Raw genomic sequence first — 19233 nt, forward strand, 5'->3', positions numbered from 1 at the left:
TTATCTAGGATAACTTAAATTAATCTATCTCTACTACCAACTATCGATATTTTGTGAATATAAAGAATTTATTTTTTAGATAATAAATTCAATTAAAACCTACATTATTTACAGTAAATTAATTATTATGGCATTATGAGCTTGCTGAAATATCTAAACCTTTTAAATTATATTTAAAAGGATAGCAGAAAGTTTTATTTGGAAAACAATGTGTATGATTGTTTGCAATATATAGATTTGGTGTATGAATTGTATTATAATAATTATATAATAAAAGTATTAATTTTTACAGCAATAAATTTTGTCCTATTTTACTCAAAATTTAATAGATAACCCCCCAAAAAATTTATCCTACCCCCATTAAAGCAGCCTACCCCCAACCCCCCTCAAAAAATAGGATGCACACTGTTCCTACCCCTCCCGCTCATGTAGACGCTGGATGCCAGTGAATATAAGCTATAAGGGTCTGATTAGGGCGTCATTTCATCACTAGAAAGGCCTTATTATAAACTTGAGCTCCATCAAAATTCGAAAAGCTCTCTAAACAAAAATTTGAATATACAAATTTTGAAGTAAAAAATAAAATATTAAATTGATTGAAATTTTAGATTTCGAGCGCCTATTGAGCCCCTGCAAATTGAAAAGCATTTATAAATTTTATGGGGTTTTTCGCAAGAAGTTATATTTTTGGGATTCTTTCTTTCTCACAGGGAAATTATATCTAACTTAATTTTTAGTCTTTTTAAAAATAAAAAAAAAGACATATTGTTGTTGACAACCGACAATCATGATGATCAATGTTTAAATAAATATTTTTTTTAAAAAGGAGACAATTCATAAATCAAAATTTTGTGTTATATGTATTAACCTTTTGCATATATTAAAAAAAAAAAACTATATATTTTTAATTACAAATTAAGTAATAATTTTATATTTTTAACAATGTATTTCGTTAGCGGCAACATATCAAAAGTAACATTTAGAGATAATGTTTATAATTCAGATCATTATCTATAAATTTTATTGTTTAGGTTCACTTTTCTTTAGATTGGAATCTACAAAGGAATTTTAATTTTTGATGCCTTTTTTTATCTTAATAAATCCTTTAAAATAAATATTTTGTAACCGACAATCTGATTATTTATATTTATTAATTATTACTTATGGTAGACAGAACTTATATTTGCTATTTGTTTTGCTTTGTTGTTGATATAATATATAACAGCACTGTTTCTAAAATTGGTAGCAAGCAGGCGTTAGTCTAAAAAATATTACAACCAATTATTTTTTGAAAAAATTATATGCCAAGCCAAGGGGATAAATAAAATAGTTCTTCAAAAATAATCCTCAGATTAGGAAATTCGAATAAACAGCAATTTCCTTCTGTACCTTTAGTTAAACTTGGTTAATTTATGTTGAAAAATACAAAAATAGGATGTTATTAACCTAATATGGCTTTCACCTAAATAATTATGTCAAGTTTTCTGATAATGTTATGGATACATCAAAGGCCATCTAAACTCCCAATGCCGCAGAAATTCCTTTAAAGCTACTTACATCCTTAAACATAATGAAACTAGTAACTTAAGACGCTTGATTAATTTTTTAAAATTAGATTTCGTTTCATGGATTAAATTTGTAAATTATTTAAAAAGAATTTTGTACTCCGTAGTCTTGATTAACTATTTAAATCTTATTCTTCGTCATCCCTCTCTCAGTCATGATTAGTTTGATGAGAGAGTTAATAAATAATTATATAAAATAAATAATTATATAAAATAAATAAATTTGGAAAAGAAGAAAGATTGAAAAGTAAACTATAAGATAAATCCAATTAGAAGTGTTATTATTTGGATTTGTTTTGATCGACAGCAATCAACAACACTAATACGCTAAGCTAAAGAATGTATTAATAAATATTTCCATAAAACCAATTTAAAGTAAAGGATAAGTATTTCATTTTCTGTTACCGCGATTGTAAATGATATCCACGGATTTGACCTCCTAATAGATATAAGTGATCAGCATCGGAACTAAATAAAAATTATATATCCGCCAGGCCCGAGTTTATTTAAATATAGAAAAAAATTTTAATTTTATAATTGTAAAAAAATTCTCTAAATAAAAAGTATTGGCGCCTTTTTTTCTTGCAAGAATTTTAAAATATATCAATTTATAACACAAAATGAAATATAACAATTTATATCATAAAATTGAATAATATATTTAAAAATTTAAACCCTACTCGGCCTGGCCCGAATTTTTGATCTCTAGTAGATATGTCGAAATTCTTTTATTTCCATAATAGTGCGCACAAATTGAGCATTTGTGTTTGCAGTACGTTTTTTAACGTAATGCATCTGTGTTTAAATTGAAAGCAGTACGTTTTTTCTTTGTTTAAAATTGAATCGTGATTTTATTTTTATTAAAATATGGACATATTAAGTTTACAAGATAAGCAAATTATTGCTTTATATTTAATTATTAAAAAACCAAAATCTACTAAGACGAGAAGGAAGACTACTAAAATATTCATGGATAGAAATTTATTCAAAGATTTTTTAAATTCATAAATGATTTTTAATGTATAGTATTTAAAAAAATCTACACACATTTGTAAATTTATTTATTTATCCTACCTTAATATATTTATAATAATCTATAAATTTAAATAAAAATGCTAAATAAATTTATAAAAGTTTGTTTATTTATATATATTCACCTTAAATAGAATAAGATATCTATTATATAAAATTAAATAGATTAACAAATAATGCAAATAGAAAAATTTTAAATATATTTTTCTTTCTTTAAGAATAAAAATGATCACTAGAACATGTAAGAGAGTATTAAATGTCTTATAATACAATTTTATTTCATTTAATTTATTATATTTACATAAGGTGATGTCAAAATAAAATATTGGCTCAATAAACCATAAAAGTTATCTATATAAAAGGTCAATATCTTAAAATTACAAACACTATTATTTTTTTTACATATTCTGAAGATAATATTGGCTAAATTATGGTTAAAAAAAATGCAAGGATACATTAGATTTATACTTATCCTAGCTTGTAATCTTTTTAAAATATAGTGGTATTTTTTAGATTAAAAAAATATGTAAATGAATTAAAATCCTAGAAAGGCTTCAAATTTAGATCTCTAAATAATTATTGTTTCAAAATTTATAATATATATACACACTACTACATCTTAATAGCTCCCAAATTTTAGCTTATATTTTTTTCAAAAATGGACACTATAATATAGAATATTACTTTATTATAAATATATAAAAATAAAAATATTTACAATACAAAAATATTTAAGATATTATATCATTATATAAAGATAAAGGTGTATCATTTGAAGGTGTTTCTGTTGAAGTAGATATTTCAACATTAGTTTGATATTTAGATTGCAACATCAAATTATGATACAATCTTGATGTCTCACTTTTGAAGAGGTATCTATTATTATGGTCCATGCTTTCTAAGCCTGCTTCCATTGATAGTAGATACAATCTAAAATTATATTAAATTTATAGATAAAAATATATATTTTACTGGCTCTCGGATGGCACCTTTTCCTAAAGAGCCAAGAGTCTTTCCTCCACAAGTCTATTTACTTTTGACCCACTGGGCTATAAATATAAATGAATAAATTATATAAAATATCATTTAATATATTCTAATATTATATAAATATAAATTTATATATTCTAAATGTTATAATATCAATTAATATATGAGAAAAATTTATACTTACATTTTTGTATCCATTTAAATTTTCCCGCAAAAATAAAAAAGGACAAAAAAATTAAACCAGATTGCTTTTTTTTAACGCTTGCCGTAAAAAAATCCAATTTGCACAACACCATTTAAAATGCATTATTTGCTTTTAAAACGGAGCTTTGAAAAGCTCAATTTGTACGCACTATAAGAATTCCCATCGAATTTAATTAGTACGAGGTCTCAAAATTATTTTAAATTAAACAATGAAAGATTTTTAAAAAAAAAAAAATAATAATCCCACGGCTAGTTAATTACAATTTTTGTTTGTTTATTAAAAAATAAAGTAAATCTAGCAAGGGCATGAGCTAACAATTTTATTTAAATAAATCACTTTAATACTATTCTGAAAAACTTCTCAGGTTATATAAAAAAAATATTAAAATTAAAACAAAATAAAATTATAGTGAGCGTTTTTTAATTTTGTAAGATTTTAAGCCGAAATCATATTCCAGCCTTATATTACATATATTTTATAATTGATTCCCTAACAAATATTATACAAGCACAATTAAACTATATCAACGTTTTTGTAAAATAATTAAAAGTCATTTCTCATCTTTTATCTTATTTTATAAAATAGATCAAAATTTAATTTTTATATGTGGAATTTTTCAAATAAATCATTGTAGTTTTCAATTTTGTGATCAAATAACACAAATATTCGTTCTAGTTAAAAAAATTACCTTCCAAAAATCCCCCCCCCCAATGGGTGAAGATAGAATCTAGTTTGAAAGCATTTAATATATTTGGGCCATGGTAATTATCAGATGATGATGATTGAGAAACAACATTCATGCTTATGATAATCTATAAAAATAATGATCTATATTATAGGACAGAAATAGTGTGGGGTTAAAAATATGATAAAGGAAACATTAAATTAAAATAACCCTTTGTTCTTAAAAAATTCGGATTAATATTTTTTATTTTCAAATGAATAAGAATAAGGAGATTTTTATAAATGGAAAGAACGTAAAACATGAAGGCGTTCATCAAAAAAGGAAGGCGCTCACGTTTGTCAAAAATAAAAGGAACTCTGGTCATCAATTTTTTCAAAAAGAACTTGGTTCATGATAAACGCGTTCCAAATCCAATCTTTGTAGAATTGTTGTCGCATGCTATAATTTTCATATTTTTAGGGGTAATTAGAGCCTTATCCAAATTTGCACATAATTATCTAATATTGCTTACTAATTGAGTAAGAAGCTTTAGCATTGTGTTATTCTATAAAACGCTGTTGTTTAAATCGGGTGAGGTATTTTTAAATAATCAAGCAAAAATTTGTTTACCAATATGAATGATAACATTTGAAATAAATTGTTTGAAATACCACAAAACAAAAACGCATCAATTTATAAGCATTAAAATTTAAAATTTTACTCTCTTTGACTGATGTTAAAATGTAAAAATATTTTTGTAATGCATTCAAAGTGCCAATAACAATAACACTTTTGAACATTCTTTCAATGTATGGATATGAAAGATAATTCAATATTTAAAAAAATGCGAGACATTACAATAATGGCCTAGTAAGTCGGATGCCGGACAAAAAAACACTTAAAAAAGTAAATTTCCTCTTACAAATATTTTCTAAAATTTTGTTAGCATCCAATTACCAATGCTGTAATTATTTTCAAGTCTAATTATGTTCTATTGAAATTCATTAAACGTTTGTAAAGTGAAAGAATGATCACTTATAGAAAAATTTAAATAATTTGATGTGAAATTTTACTGTTAAACAGTTTTGCTCTTCTCTCCCTCCCCCTCCTACTTTCATAAATTAAATTATAATCGAATCTTCAAGGGAATAAAATAAACATTATGTAACATTTAATAAAAAATGTTATCTAAATATTATTATTTCTCACACATTATTAAAAATAATATTTTAAAAAAATAAATCGATATAAATTTAATTATTGAGAAATATAGCGATTCATGTTAAAATTGAAAAAAAAAACATATCAACCACAACACTAATATATAAATGTGTATAATTTCGTAACACAAAAGCAGCCATTTGAGATTTGATGATGTATAATTAATATTTTAAGGATTTTTCCGGTTATTTATAAATGATCAAAATTTTTGTAATATATATGTCCTTTATCTTATGCATTTCATTTTAAACTAATTTCTTCTATGTTTTTTAAATAAAAGCTTTGTAATGTTAATTTTTAATTAAGGGAAAAAATTTCTTTCTCTAGGGGAGAAGGTGGGGGGCAATTCAAGATTTTAATGGTTTACTCTGTTTAAGAACACATCTAAATATTGTTTTGTTAGACAATCTTTTAAAATCTATATTTATTTTTAACCTGCAGTGGTCGAATTTTTGGATCGGGTTAGATTATATTTTTTTCATTTTCGAGTATGGCTTGGATGATATGAACGCTATGTTACTGTAAATAGTTAAACACTTTATTATATGAACTAATTAGTTGATAATTTAATAAATTTTTTGATTATACCTTGCCCTTGTTGTGTATAAAAATTATTTTTAAGACTAGCCAGGATTTATTTTTAAAAAGACTTCTGGCTCGTTGCATATCTTTTTTCTAAATTGATCGTCAACGAAAGACCTTAAAATTGAAATAAACAATATTATATTTATTTTAAAAAAATATATATTTATAAAAAGGATTTAATTGGTTGAATGTCTGAGTTGCAAAAGGAAAGAAATTTTTATTATAAAAATTTTAATTTAGTTTACAAATAAGAATAACATGTTATACTCAAATATACCAAAATAATCGATATAAATGGAAGCCGCAATGTCTAATTTTCTGTTTACACATAAATTATATTATGTTATATTCTTGTTTTTGAATGATTAAATGAATTTTAGCAAAAATGTAATTAAAAGGCGGAAACATGTGGAATATAGGGATATATTCATTCAAGAAATGGTATAAGTTTTTAATAATTTTCTTGAGCTGCTGAAGTAAACATAGGATTCCCAATAAAACCTTTATTAAAAAAAATGTCAATTATAATTTTATAAACTATTATCAATCCTATAGAGTAGTTTTCCACTTATATAATATCTTAATCTTTGGTATTAAATGATCTGCCTATTTAGGGGAAAGAAATTTACAAAATATATATTGTGCTGTGCTACACAACTTTCTCATCTAAAAAAATGCGATCAAAAAGTAAATAATTCTTTGCCTTTAAATTAATTTTTGATACTTTTTTACCATTTTTCCCCAATTTTATTAATTTTTATTTTCTCATCTTTTATTATTCTTTTTTTATCTTTCTAAAAATAATTTCCTTATTTCCCCTGTGATTTTTTTAAAATTCTTATGTCATTTTTAACCATTCTTTTTCCATTTCTTCGTCTTAACAATTTCTTTGTCCTAATTTATTTTATTTTTAAATTTCATCTAATTATTTTTGATTCTCATTGACAAAGTGAGGTAGTTGGAAGGGGGGCATTGGGTGGCCCGCAGTATTCCCACGTCGATTTTGAAAAAATTTAGCATGCCTACGCCAAAAATTTTTAAGGAAGTAGAGAGCACGGCGTTCCCCTTCCAAATTAATTTTTTTTATAATAGTATATTAGTACATTAGTACATTAGCATATTATTAATATTTTTCATCATGAAATAAACATATTATTTTTTTAACAATGTATATTAATGTAAATTAAAAATTTTTAATTCAAAAACTAACCCTTCTCTATTTTAATTGGTTCTTAAAAAGGTGTAATATCCAATAGTAATATGAGACATCTGTTTTGACTTGCCTTTACCAGCTGTAACCCTGCTTCCCCATAAGAACTGCATATGTCAAGTGAATGGTGTGGTTTATAAAATTTGCAACAGCCATTTACAAGACAGAACATATAAATTACGATGGTTTACGTTAAAAAAATTTGGAAACATGCTAATTCAGATGCATACAAAGCTGCTGAAAAGTGCTATGAAACCAAATATAAATAATTAATATTTAATAGATATTATCTTGCAAAAGCAAATCGTTGTGTAAATTTTGAATCTTAATAGATTTACAAGAGCACAATGGTTTAGATATGGTACATAATTTGCATTTTTATGCTGATTTGTTATTAATTGAAAGCATTTCCAAAGTAATGCTTATGAAAATTGTAAATATTATTATCAATTAACAATCCAACGCTATCCTGTAGAGAAATCTAGAATATTGTCATAGCCTTGGTTATTTATGTAAAATAGTTACTTTGATGAATCTATTTTTATATTTCTCGATCTGATTGAAACTAAAAGATGCAGATGAGATTGTTCCTACCCTATTGGATCTTAAATCCGCCGAGTTTTCTTGTAAGTCATGACATCAGTGTAATGACTGGGAGAAATCTGGTGTAGCAAAGCATCTTTTAGCATTATATCCAACGATTATACCCAGGCATTGTTTAAATCAACGTTTAAAATTATCGGAGAATCTGTTCTTGCTAATCGAGGAAGACAAACTAAGTGAATTTGTTTCCGATAAAGTTCTAATGAATCTCGCAATAAAAGGGATAAGGGAATATATTGATGACAATAAAAAACTTAATAACCGTGATATAAGAGTTCCAAAATTGAATTAACAGAATTCCATGTAGTACGGCCGAATGTGAGCGTGGTTTTCCCCTTTTGAATGTCATTATGACGGATTTCCGCGCAAATCTTATAAAACATAAATTCTTCCCCATATATTAAAAAAATGGCCAACAAGTCATAGACCTGAAAACGATAAACAATAAGTAAAAGTTCGGTTAATATTACTAAAAATTCGCTATGACGAATATTATAGTCTCTTTATACCATTTATTTGATCCATTACGATTTATGCCTTATATTATATTAAATCATTTTTTATAAATGGTTATTTTTGCAATATATTTCAATTTTATCTTTTTAAATGATTATTTTATTATAATGTATTTTATATGAAATGCTTCGAGATAAACCTAAAAAAATTTCCAAAACAATATTTTCGCTTCAAATTCGCAAAATAATTTGTCTCTATTTTTTTGTCCATTTTAGAGTGTCCCTTTCTTTTTTTTCTAGAGTAATAGCGTGCCCCCTCCACAAATTTTAGTATTACACCACTGGAGCTAACGTTAATATTTCTTGATCAAAATATCCAAGTCTCTTTGTATACTTTTACACATTTAGAAATTAAATATGTATAAAGAACACAATCTTTTCTAAAACGAATTTGATTAGATGGAGCCCCCACCCCTCCACTCTTTCTTAAATAGAAGCTGACTGCTGAAATGACTTGAACCCACCACAACACAAATATGGGTTAGGATTAGTTTATATTTAAAAAATATGATATTTAAATCGATATAGCTTTATACTAATTAGAAAAAATATGGTGTCTAGTGTTCTTTCTAACTAAAAATCAAATTTGTTAAAAGACGTTCATTATTATCCCAATGTATTAAAATGGTTATAAATATATTAGCAACTCTTCCCAAATGGGAGAACATTTTCCTTTTTAAGAAGAATAACAGAGCCCTGCAGAAGTACCATTTGCAAAGCATTGGCCGGATTTTTTTTTCGAAATTTTTTTAAGCCCGAACCGGGTTTTTTTAATTCAGGCCCGGTCCGAATTTTTCTAAAATAAATTATATTTATTTTTGATTTTTATAGCATAATGGCAATTTCAAATACTTGGTTTTAAAATATATAAACCGGTCCGGATATTTTTTTAAAAAAATTTTCAAGCCCAGTCCGGGTGTTTTTTTAAAAAAAATTTGGGCCCGTCTCGTATATTTAAAAAAATTAAAATACGGTCCAGCCCAGGGGCCGAGCCTGCAAGTCTCTGAAAAACATACCTAAGAAGTAAACTCTGAAAGTAGATTGAATGATTTGGATCTTTTGAATATTCATAGGCATTTGACGCCAAGCAAGGATGAGATAATTGAAAAATTAGCTCATAACATACAAAATACAATTATTCCTAAGAACATTTTATGTATTAATTTATATTTCCAACATTTAAATTTTTTATACTTTATAAATTTTAAAGACTCAAAAAATTTAAATTTCTATTTTGGGTCATTTAAGTGTTTCATATGGTGGTTATATTCACTTTATATTTTATAATTCGCATTTATTTTATAGTTTTTCAATGCCGCCAGTTATATCCGTTTAATATTTTTTAATTCACATTTATTTCATATTTTTTATATGCCGGTTTATATATAATTTTTTTATAATTCACATTAATTTAAAATTGTCTATTAGGAAAGTTATTAGTCCTAATAAATTTATGCTCAATGATATTTCTTAAAAAATTTTATCACCCCCCCCCCCCCCCCAAGACCAAATTCCTGCGTACGCGCCTGGTGTTGAGAGGTATTTTTCGACACTCAAATTTATATTAATATCATGACATAGTATCTTGTATCTTAAATACAAATATCCACGATACTGCCCATGTTTCTTTTTTTAAATTTAAGAATCGATCTTGTATCCTAAATCTAAGTATGCAAATTATTTACAAATATCTGTATCTTCATCAAAAAGATACTGATACTTTAAAAAAATTTATATTAGATAATTTTAATAGTATTAACATTTAAAATGTAAATGAATAATATAATACAAGTTTAGATATTTTAAGATAATGTATGATTATGACCTTGGTTCATATAGCAATTTGCTAAACATCTACCATATTTTATTTATGCTTTACATCCATCATTATACTAAAAATTATTTTAAATTATGAACCAAGTTATCGAGGATATAACTCTAGAATTATCAGAAAAAAACTTGCCATAAAAGATGTCCAGAAAGCTATTAACGATTTTCATGCCATTTCTAGAATTCATCCTCCCACACTAACCTAAAATACTAAGTTATGGAATGCTAGTAATAATCCTGAAACTGCAGAGTTTATCAAAGCAGTTTTAGGAAAACAATTAGTTATACCATGCTTTTGTGATGTACTAGTTTATTAAAATTTAAAAGCAAATTACCAAAATTATGTTAAAATTAGAATTTCCAAAATTAAGAGATATTGAAATGCAATATTTAGCCATATATTTATCCCATTAGCTATAGTGATTGACAAAATATAAGGTGAAATCGGAGAATCAGCTCCAATATTAAATGTAAAAAAAAGCACAAATTTAATTCAAACTGATCTGCATTTTTGCAAACCATTAGGTATTGCAGTAGAAAATTCTTCAAATAAAAGATTTAAAAATATATATAAATTTAATAATAACTCGAAATTTTTGGCCACTGTTTCTTATCCCTACTATAAAAATCGTTGGATTGATGATGAAAAAGAAAATACCTCCTTTCAATGGTATATCTTAATGAAATTTTAATTTAGCATGTTTACAATCTATACTTTTACCCATTTACAACAAAAGAATTCAAAATAAACAACGATTGTGACAATTGTAACTTATCTATGGTACATCTTAACTGAAATTTTATTAAAACATGTTAGCAATATACTTCTTTTAGCCCATTTATGTCAAAAAAATTCAAAAAAGTTCAAAAATGACGATTATGACAATTGTCACTTTCCTATGATACATCTTCAATGAAATTTTAATTTAACATGTTTGCAAAATATATTTTTACATATTTGCCTTAAAAAATAAACTTCGACCCATATTTTGGGTCGAGATCGTTTTTTTCGGCTTGGACTCGGGTCGAGGTCGAAAAAAACGACCCGAACTTTGGGTCGGGGTCGCGACTCGTGGCGTTTTAACAACACTAAAGGGGATGCAACAAATCATACAAAGAACTATGGTGGTGGAATGAAGAGGTACAAACCACTTTAAAGGAGAAAAAAGACCTATATAAAATATGGTTCAAATCCAAAAACTCAGATGACAAGACAAATTACAAAAAATCCAAGAGAATAGCTACAAAGGCGGTGTCTAGGGCCAAATCTATGGCATACGATGACATGTATGAAAAACTAAATACCAAAGAAGGGCAAAGTAAAATATACAGATTAGCCAAATGCGAGAAAAGAACCCGGGATATAAACTAAACGGAGCTCCAAAAGTAATCAAAAATAAAGATGGGAAATTGATAATAAAGGAAAAAGAAATAATGAATAGATGGAAAGAATATTTTCAAGAGCTTCTCAACTTTAATCCCCACATACTACATATAGACGAACACTCCCCATTAGACCAAATCGTCAATGGCTATATGAGAAATTGTTTGAAATATTAATAATATTAAAAAATAAGGCTGATTTGTAATGCTAATTTATCGATATTTACTAATTAATTTTTTATTCTGATATTGTTTTCATTATTATAATATACAATTTTCAAAAATATATCTTTATATCGCATTATCTATCTAACAAATTTTTCATCTTCTACAATTTATTTTCATATTTTATATAAATTTTTAATATTGCATATTTTATATAAAAAATAAGCTTGATATATTTTAATTTTGACTATTTAAAGTTTTAAGAATCTTTGAAATTCTTCCTAAGTATCTAGTATCTTTTAAATACAAAATTTTTAAAAATATCTGTATCTGGATACAATTTTTTCCTATCACTACACAAATATAAATGATAATTTTATAGAAAATGTCTTAATTATTCTATAAAAATTGGTTTTAATATAAGTGAAACCTGCAGGGACGGCCTTAACCCAACCGGGAATGTATTTTTTATTTTTTAAATATATGCGGGCCGGGTCTAAAATATATTTTAGATATCCAGAGGGCCAAAAAAATTTTTTTTTTAATACTCGGGCCGAGTCGAATATTTTAAAATCAAATATTTTAAATCGTCATTATTATTTATAAAAGAGTGCCGCTACACTTTTTCAAAAACACAGGAGCGGGAGTTAGCTCCTTTTAGGGCTGGAGTAAAGGAGCGCCGCTACCGCTCTATTAAATTTTTTAAATATTCATATATCTATATATTTGTTAATAAAAATTCAATAAAAATGAAATTTTATTAAATTTATGTAATATGACAGGGTTTCCCATTCAAAAAAGGAAAAGTCCCAATCAAAAAAGGAAAAGTATCAATCATAAAAGGAAAAGAGTCAATCAAAAAAGAAATAGGCCCAAAAACAAAAAAGTAAAACTTCCAAAGGTTTAGGAAAAAGTCCGATCAAAAAAGGAAAAGTGTCAAACAAATAAGGAAAAGATCCAATCAAAAAAGGAAAATTCCCATTCAAAAAAGAAAAATCGTTATTTTTTATAAATTTCGTGTCAATTTTTCTTAAATTTCTATTGCGATTTCTTTACCTTATTCTTCTTACTATATCTTCTCTCAATTTATTTTCTTCTCATTTTTGATAGACATGTTACACTATTAATTTCCCCATCTATTTCTGATTCTTGTCTTAATCTATCCTCTGATAACATCATATCATCATTTTACAATTTTAATGGGCGCCAATATATATGAAGCGTTGAAAACATCTCTTAAAAATCAATACGGTATTGATTAATTTATTTCAGAGGGAAGAAAGCGATTGCAAATTTTTAATTTTAGTTTTAAGATTCAAATTAATGATCAAGGACGGGAGTTTGTGAATGAAGTTAGCACTAATTATCACAAACTCGTGGGGACCATGCAGAGGGTGACAAGTGCTTATCACCCTCAAGCAAATGGCATGGTTGAAAGGGTTAATAGAACAATCCAGAATGCACTTCTAAAGTGTATTGAAGATGATCAATAGAAAAATCTTATATAGCCAAAGGCCTACAATAGGTAGACCTAAAGACCTCCAATAAAATTATTGAGAAAAATTCCACCTAATATGCCACTCCCCCTTAGCAAAATCCTGCCCACGCCTATGTCGCTAATTCTTTCTCGGGAATTCATTTCCTTGAACCTGAAGCGCAAACACTATAAAGCGATATGCGCGAAGTCATTATTGCTAAACAATGAATATGTTGCAAATGCGTTATTAGAGAAAAACAACATTAAATAATATTTTACCTATATAATTCTTAAATCATAAGCCTATGTTTTAAGAATATTTAATTACTTATTGTCTATTTATATAATTTAATAAATATATTAAAAATACATTTGTCTTTTTGAAAATAATTTATAAATTTAGGTCCATTTTTTTAACAATTCTTTATGTTTTTTTCATCATACAAACAATATTCTTTTTAATATTTTTTCTCCTTATATTGTAATCTTTTACATACATTTCTAACCTTTTCAATCTATTTAAATCATTTTTAATCTTTATTTTATTTTTTACATTTTCTCAGTTTTATTTTCTTCTAATTTTTGATAATTTTAAAAATAAGAATTTAAAAATGATTATATTTTATTAATTTACATATCGTTTGGTATTACAGTTCAAACTTATTTAATTTTAAAAAGGTACATTATAAACAAACGATTAATTTAATTTAGCAATTGCAATTAAATACAATAAATTCTTAAATTCTTCTTTTTTAAAATATCAAAAATAAGAAGAAATTTTTTTTAGAAAAGGTCAAAGAAATAAAGATTAAAAATGATTTATATTTTGAAAAGGTTAGAAATGTATGTAAAAGATTAAAATAAGAAAAAATCTTAAAAAGAATATTATATGCACGATGAAAAAAAGTGAAGAATTGTTTAAAAAAATGGATCAGAAAAATAACGGAAAATATATAAATTATTTTTAAAAAGACATTCAAAAATGAAAAGAAAAATAAATTGAGAAAAGATATAGTATGAAAATAAATTGAGAAAAGATAGAAATAAAGTAAAGAAATCACAAAAAGGTAGAAATAAAATAAGAAGGAATGACAAAAATAAATAAAAATTTAAGAAAAAAAATTACGATTTTTCTTATTGAATGGGAATTTTCCTTTTTTGATTGACACTTTTCCTTTTTTGATAAGACCTTTTCCTTTTTTGATTGACACTTTTCCTTTTTTGATAAGACCTTTTCCTTTTTTATTTGACACTTTTCTTGATTAAACCTTTTCCTTTTTTATTTGACACTTTTCCTTTTTTGATCGGACTTTTTCCTTTCTTTTTGGGAATTTCCATTTTTGATTGACACTTTTCCGTTTTTGTTTGGGCCTTTTCCTTTTTCTATTGAACCTTTTCCTTTTATGATTGACCCTTTTCCTTTTTTGATTGGGACTTTTTCTTTTTTGTTGACTTCTTTAGACTTTTATATTACTTCTTTAAACTTCTATAATTATAATTTCCTAAATTTTTTATATTCATTTTTATATGATATTTTGCATTGTTTATTTATTTTTAAATATTTAATAAATAATGTTCTTTGATCATAATTTATAAATGACCGATTGTATTTAATTTTAGGAAGAAAACTGCTAAAATGAAATTCAGACGATTGTTAAAATATTTTGTACAAATATTAAATAAAATTACAATGACCATATATTAGCTTTTATTTATAAGATAAATTTTTTTTTTTAATTCTTCTTAACAAGATTTTGATTATAAAAGTAAAATACTAGTTTCTTTGATTTCTCTTATAATGGTTGATTATTGAAACAAAATAGAAGATGAGTAAAATGTTTATAGTACATTTTCTACTTCATAATTTTAATTTAAGTTTATATTATAATATTTTTTTTATTAGTATACAAAAATTAAGATTTCCTGTGGTATATTATTTTAAGAAAATTAACTTGGGAAATGTAATATATTTTTAAAAACCCAAAATAGATATTTAGATTGAGTTATAAATTTGGATTAATAACTAAAAAGAATCCAAACACTTTCAATACACTTGTAATTCTTTAAATAAGCTCAAATTTTGCATTTAAAAAATAATTTTGTACACCTATTACAATAAATGAAGTACCTTTTTTGCAGCAAATCTATTCAGATTTTTGAAATAAATTTATTCAACTATATAAGATGTATAAAAAAATATAATGTACAGTAGCCTCCCCCCCCCCCATAACCTCCAAAAAAAATTTTTTTCTTATTGCGAATAATCGGTTTCAATTTATAAATATAATTATATACGATATGAAAATGAAATATATTTTAAAAAACAAATAAGAATTTCCAATTTTAATAGATAACATGGTTTAAAAATATATATTAAAAATTATATGTAAAATATTAAATAACAATAAAAATAAATTGTAAATTTTCTCTAGCATAGTTAAATTAGATATTTATAAATTTAATAATAAAATTTATATTGTTAAACTTATTAGATTTTAAAAATTTTATTTAATTTTTTATAATTTTTAAATAAAAGAAAAATCATTTAATTTGGTAAATATAATGAGAAAGTAAAGGTGATAACTAATATGTTTGGGATTTGTTAATTGTGTTGTTTATTCAAATTTGTGAAATATTTTATTTTGATCTTAATTGAGTATTAATTTAAATATCTATTGAAATGTTTTAGTATATATATACCAGTTGATTGTTATACAGATTATTATTATTATTTGATTTTTTTAAAAGTAGAAATAAAGTTAATTTAAAACACAAAACTTAACTTGTTTCTTTCTGGATTAAAAATTTTAAACCTAGAGTAGTTTCTAGATAGTCCAATCACTTAAATATTGATGCATCTACGATTGAGGATTTTTATAAAATATATATTTTTATTCCCCTTATTGATACATTTTTATTTCAATTAAAGGAAAGATTTATTAGTCACAATTTTATTCTAAACAGCTTTTATTTTCTTTTGCCGGTTGAGTCTGAATACCTTGAAACGCGAGAGGATATTAAGTCTCAGAGTTTTATTCTGATGAAATTAGGATCATATGATAAGTTACTTTGTGATGTCGAATTTTGGTATAAAAATTTTGACAGAATAGGTACTCTTTGAGACCAAAAAATGCTTTGCAGGCCCTTTCCATGTGTAATAGAACTTTAGATTCCCTGCCTAATATCAAAACATTGCTTTTTATTTTAGCTACCTTACCGATTTGCACCTGCACTAAGGAAAGGTCTTCTTCAACTTTGAAAAGTTTAAAAACCTAAATAGCACCGGTGAAAGCCGTTTAAATGGATTCGTAATATTAAATATTTATAAGGAGATTATTCTAGATAAAAATTTGATTCTAGATAAATTAGTCAAATCTCAGAGGAAAGTGGACCTCTCTTTATAAATTCAAATCATAAAATTGCTATATTATAAAATAAAATTTTTATATTCAAAACATAATTATAATGAATTCTTAGTCATAATATTTATATATTATACTATTTTTAATAGAAATATTGTATTTGCATTAAGAATTAGTGATATGCATTCAAGGCCGGCCCGGCCCGAAATTATTTTAAAAATTTTTTGTCGGCCTGGCCTGAATTTATTTTAATATAGAAATTCATTTTTATAATTACTCAAAATAAAAGATATATGTTATATAGCGTCTAGTTTTTATAAATAAAATCAAATATTTTTATTTTACATAAAAATATTAACATAAAATTGATATATTTATATTTTAAAAAAAATCCAAGGTCCGACCCAACCCGGCCTGAATTTTTTTAAAAAATATTAGGTCCGAACTCGATTTTACTACTTTTGCAGTTCTCTAATAAGAATTATTAATGTTTTATTAATATTCTCATTTGTTATCATTAAAATAAATACATAGTTAAATAAAGAGGTGTTATTTATACTAAAGTATTTTAATAATAAAATTAAATCTATAATGAAATTCTTTGCAAAATTTTGTTATATGCAAAAATTTAATTAAAATAATTATTTTTAACATAGAATAAGATATATTGAGTGTCATAAAAAATGGGAGGTTTGGGGAGCGATTTTATTATTCTTTCTACACCGAATGGATTGAATTAATTTACAATTGACTAAACATTGATAAAATTTTCAAAAAAATGCTTTCAGTCACGTATTAATCATAAATTTGCACAAAATTTTGTTACTAATATTTTTTTCATTTATAGTTACTATAGTGGTTAGACACTAATAAAGCAAAAAATATTGATAAATTTTTAAAAAGCCGTTTGGAGGCGAAGCCCCAAAAAATTTAAACCCCCCCCCCCCCCCCATGTATCAGTCCTGGCTACACCACTGATAATGTATAGTATATGCAAATAAAGATAATCTATTTAACATGGACATGATATGTATAATTTTTAATAATCATGTGATACACATTATTTGCTAACTTTTCATGGGAAATGAAGAATTTACATAGTAATTCTCTTTTTATATAATTTATTTTTTCTCTTTAGCTTTCACCTTTTCTGGTGGTAAGCTCCTTCAACATCTCTCTCCACTTTATGTTATTAATACAATCACTTTTATCTAATTTATACTTCTTTATATTGGCTCTAACTTTATGGCCCCATTGAAGTTTTGGCCTTCCTCTTTTACGTTTGCCCATCACTTCCAAACTCTTAACTTTATTTCCTATGTAGTTCATAGGCCTTATCATTGTGTGCCCATACCACCTAAGTCGGTTTAACATTAACTTAGTCTTAATGGGCACTACCTTTAAACTACTTAGTATTCTTGTACTGCGCACTTTATCCTTTCTTGTTACCCCAGCAATCATCCTCAGCATTCTCATCTCCATGGTTTGTAGACTTCTCTCGTCTGATTCTTTGGTTGGCCATGTTTCCGAACTATATAGAATAGTTGGTTGTATTATGGAACTGTAAATTTTTCCCTTTAATTTGTGTGAGATTCTTTTATCAAATAGCACTCCAGATAAAGATCTCTACTTTAGCCACCCTTGATTAATCTTACTCTTTATCTCTTTTTCTATTGTGCCGTTTGTTTGTATAGTGGAGCCCAAATATTTGCAGCTTTCAGTTGCCGATATCTGCCATTCATTTATATCAATACTCTCTGTTTCATCTCCTCCTATCACCATATATTCCGTCTTTTCTCTATTTACTTTTAATTCGTGCGTTTCTAGGATATTTATCCAACTCACTAGTCTTTCTTTCATTTCATCCTTAGATTCGGCAAGTATCACAATATTCTGCAAATATCATATTCCACGGGACTGTTTGAGGTATAGACTGTGCTAATACATCTATTACTGTAATGAAGAGAAGTGGGTTGAGAGCCGACCCTTGATGAACTCCTTCGGCTATTGTGAAGCCTGCTGAAGTACCTGTTGTGCTACGGACCATTGTTGTATGGCCCATACACATATCCTGTATTATTCTTATATATTTTTCGGGAATATTTTTGTGGCGTAGCGCCCACCAGATAAGTTTTCTTGGGATTCTATCAAAGGCCTTTTCTAGATCGAGAAAGACCATGTGTAGCTTTTTGTTCTTTTCCCTGTATTTTTCACTCATTTGCCTAATTGCGTGGATAGCATCGGTTGTTGATCTTCCAGGCATAAAGCCAAACTGAGTCACTCCTATTTCGATTATATCTCTTAATCTTTTTTTTTATTATTTTTTCGTATAGTTTTAGACAGTGTGACATTAGTTTTATGCCCCTGTAATTTTGATAATTATGTGGATCCCCTTTATTTTTGAAGATAGGAACTAGATAGCTCTG

The 19233-nt window shown here is 25.8% G+C and overlaps 1 long non-coding RNA gene across 2 annotated transcripts; it reads right to left on the bottom strand.

Moving 5' to 3' along the window:
- Window positions 1–3427: 3427 nt before the first annotated feature.
- LOC135927437 (uncharacterized) lies at window positions 3428–6176 on the bottom strand. Of its 2 annotated transcripts, none has more exons than XR_010572087.1 (3): window positions 6113–6176; window positions 3570–3646; window positions 3428–3527 (listed from the first exon to the last, which is right to left on the bottom strand). It is a non-coding gene; the product is annotated as an uncharacterized LOC135927437 (long non-coding RNA). The 2 variants fall into 2 exon arrangements; XR_010572086.1 differs by lacking the exon at window positions 6113–6176 and adding an exon at window positions 3772–3836.
- Between the last annotated feature and the right edge of the window lie 13057 nt (window positions 6177–19233).

This window comes from Gordionus sp. m RMFG-2023, chromosome 3 (assembly GCF_954871325.1).
Source record: "Gordionus sp. m RMFG-2023 chromosome 3, tfGorSpeb1-WG-v2, whole genome shotgun sequence".
Taxonomy (NCBI): Eukaryota; Metazoa; Nematomorpha; class Gordioida; order Chordodea; family Parachordodidae; genus Gordionus; species Gordionus sp. m RMFG-2023.